This window comes from Octopus bimaculoides, chromosome 14 (assembly GCF_046866305.1).
Source record: "Octopus bimaculoides isolate indiv1 chromosome 14, ASM4686630v1, whole genome shotgun sequence".
Classification (NCBI taxonomy): domain Eukaryota; kingdom Metazoa; phylum Mollusca; class Cephalopoda; order Octopoda; family Octopodidae; genus Octopus; species Octopus bimaculoides.
Window position 1 is genome coordinate 32,523,190 of NC_142941.1, and position 3,394 is coordinate 32,526,583.

Sequence of the window (3,394 nt, forward strand, 5' to 3'; positions counted from 1 at the left end):
CACACACACACACACACACACACACACACAAACACGCACCATACACACACACACACACTTACACCCCCCACACACAAACCACGTACACACATCTCTATGTGCATGTGTGTTTATGTGCATAACGTACATATCTGTCTGTCTATCTGTCTGTCTGTCTGTCTGTCTGTCTGTCTATCTATCTGTCTATCTGTCTGTCTGACTGTCTGTCTGTCAGATTGTCTGTTTATCTACACACACACACACATATGTATAGAGCATAAAAATGGATATCCGTCTGTTTCGACAATGATCAACTGAACTACCTATTTGTTCATTGTACTAACATTTAAGTGGCTGAGTATTCCCAGACATTTGTACTCTTAATGTACTCTTATCTTAGGCCAAATCAGCATGACACGGTGAATGATAAGGCTACCAGTCTGAAGTACAGGTACCACCCATCCGACAAGCCTTCGCACAGATTTCGTCTACCCAACTTCACCCACACGTGCACTTTACGATGAACCGTAAGTTGGCCTGCTATGAGTAAAATACTCATACTCGAGAAGCTCGCAGTAGGATCGAAACTGGGACCACTTGATTTTGAAGAAAACGTCTTAACCATTCAACCACTCCCTCACACAATCTCTCTCCCCCCACCACTCTCTCACACAGATTTTTGTGTATGTGTATTTTTATTGATCGCAGAAGTTACTGAGTGGTTCAAGTGCCGAGAGGTTCGTGCTTTTTATCACCAAACCTTTCTCTCACCCGTGTGTGTGTGAGTAGTGTTAACTGCCGGGGGAAAAGAATACTCAATACCACTATGGAGAATAACGTTAATTGATCAACAGAATGTATGTATGTATGTATGTAGTGGAGGTGCAATGGCCCAGTGGTTAGGGCAGCGGACTCGCGGTCATAGGATCGCGGTTTCGATTCCCAGACCGGGCGTTGTGACTGTTTATTGAGCGAAAACACCTAAAGCTCCACGATGCTCCGGCAGGGGATGGTGGCGAACCCTGCTGTACTCTTCCACCACAACTTTCTCTCACTCTTACTTCCTGTTTCTGTTGTGTCTGTAATTCAAAGGGTCAGCATTGTCACACTCTGTGTCACGCTGAATATCCCCGAGAACTACGTTAAGGGTACGCGTGTCTGTGGAGTGCTCAGCCACTTGCACGTTAATTTCACGAGCAGGCTGTTCCGTTGATCGGATCAACTGGAAGCCTCGACGTCGTAAGCGACGGAGTGCCAACAACAACAACAACAATGTATGTATGTGTGTGTGTATGTATGTATGTATGTATGTATGTATGGTGTTTACTTATTGACATGAGAAGGCAGCGGTGAGTTGTTTAATAAATGGCCAAATCGGAGTTTGAGAGAGAAGCGATGAAGCTGTAGAAGTGATGAAAGAGTGGAAGATAAGAAATGATAGCTGAACTAAATCACAGAAGGAAAGTACACAGATTGCAGAGAGAGAGAGAGAGAGTTGAAGTGGGAGATGTGTTTATTCAGCTATTTATCAGGGTAATTGAGGGTTAAAGGTGATGGCGGTGGTGAAGGATGCTAAACTTGTTGGAAAAAAGGGAGAGAAAGATAGGAAAGGGAATAAGAGAGATGTAAGTCAGTATATCCAAATGCCTCTCAATTCCCTTCATTCTCTCCTCACTAGTCCCTCTCTTCGATGCCTAGAGACTTAGGGTTTGCCCATATCAACAGAGGCTATAGTGGTTGTGGTTATGGTTGTGGGTGGGTCTGTGGTTGGAAATCTTTGAAGCGTCAGTGCGGGTGTGTGGTGGAAGTGGTGATAGTCGTGGTGGTGATGGTTACATTAATAGTGATGGTAGTGATCAAGTGATGGTGGCAGCAAATGATAATGATGGGGAAGGCAATGGTATCTGCAAAAACAACAGTGGCAGATTCGATGTTTGGTGTCTTTGAACATCTACATTACATACCGCAGTTAAGGAGCAGGCAGGGCCGACGCTACGAAGTGCGGGACCCAATTAGAGAATTGTCAGTGGGGCCCTCCACTCTACAGAAGCTGAAGATGGATATTTTATGCTTTGTGTAGTTCTCCCGTCCCAAGCGTTGAAGGTTTGAGGCTCTACCATTAGCTACAATGATATATTAAAAACTGAAAGTTCAAGTGGAAGATTTGGTAATTTTTCAGATTAACACCCGCACGATTACCTAACCCTAACCCTAAACCTAACCCTAATCCTAACCCTAACCCTAACACTAACCCTAACCCTAAACCTAACCCTAAAACCCTAACCCTGACCCTAAAACCGTAGCCCTAACCCTAACCCTAATCCTAACCCTAACCCTAACACTAACCCTACACCCTAACCCTCACCCTAATCCTAATCCTAACCCTAAAACCCTAACCCTCACCCTAAAACCCTAACCCTAACACCCGAGTGAAAATCGTGCGGGTGTTAATCTGAAAAATTACCGAAGTTTTAATGTTTTATAACAAGCCAAGATAGTTATTGACATACTGCTTGTGGATAGGCCTTCTAAAACCAGGTTTTTCTATGCTTTTAGTTTTTTTATCCTAGAAGTCTTTCAAAATCATTTCAAAGTCAATGGTTTTTGTAATGTCATTTTCTATAGATAGCATCGTCAAATTATTTAGTTTCTCTCGTGAAATTGTTGATCATAGGTATGTTTGGATCAGTTTTAGTTTTGCAAAACTTACTTCACCTGGTGCAATTGTTACGGGCATTATTAAATAAATCTTCAAAGCAATAAAAACATTAGGAAATGTTTACTTCATCATAGCGTCCTCCACTCGAGCTTATGCGCGGGGCCCTTTCTTGGTGCGGACCCCACTTTGAACAAATCTAATTGGCTTAAAATCGGCTCCGGAAGTAAGTATTGGAGGTATGGGTGATAGAAGAGGAGTGAGTGGTGAGTGACGAATGGGAATTTGTAACGTTCATACCTATTCTCTCAATGGTGTTACTTGGCGACGCTAAGCGATTCTAAGAGAAAGGCGAAATTGCGTCGTAGATTTGGGTTAGGGTTAGGATTGTTGTCATCATTCAACAATCCCAGATGTTACTGTATCGAGTTCTAGAACTCGTAGTGCCGGTTACCCGATTTCCATGACGTATAAGAGACCGAGATCGCAACATAACCCCTGAAGGAAACGTCAGTCCGTTGCAGGATTACTCTTCTACAGCTGAGTGGACTGGAGCAACATGAAATGAAGTGTATTGTATAAAAGAACACAATGCACCGCCCGGTCCGGGATTCGAAACCACGACCTTGCAAGCAATAGCCGAACCACTAGGCCATGCGCCTTCGCTCCCCACTCAGTGACTGGTCAAATATTGGTGTTCTTAGAGAGTGGAAACCGTCGATTGTGATCTTCTTCTTCTTCTTCTTCTTCTTCTCTCTC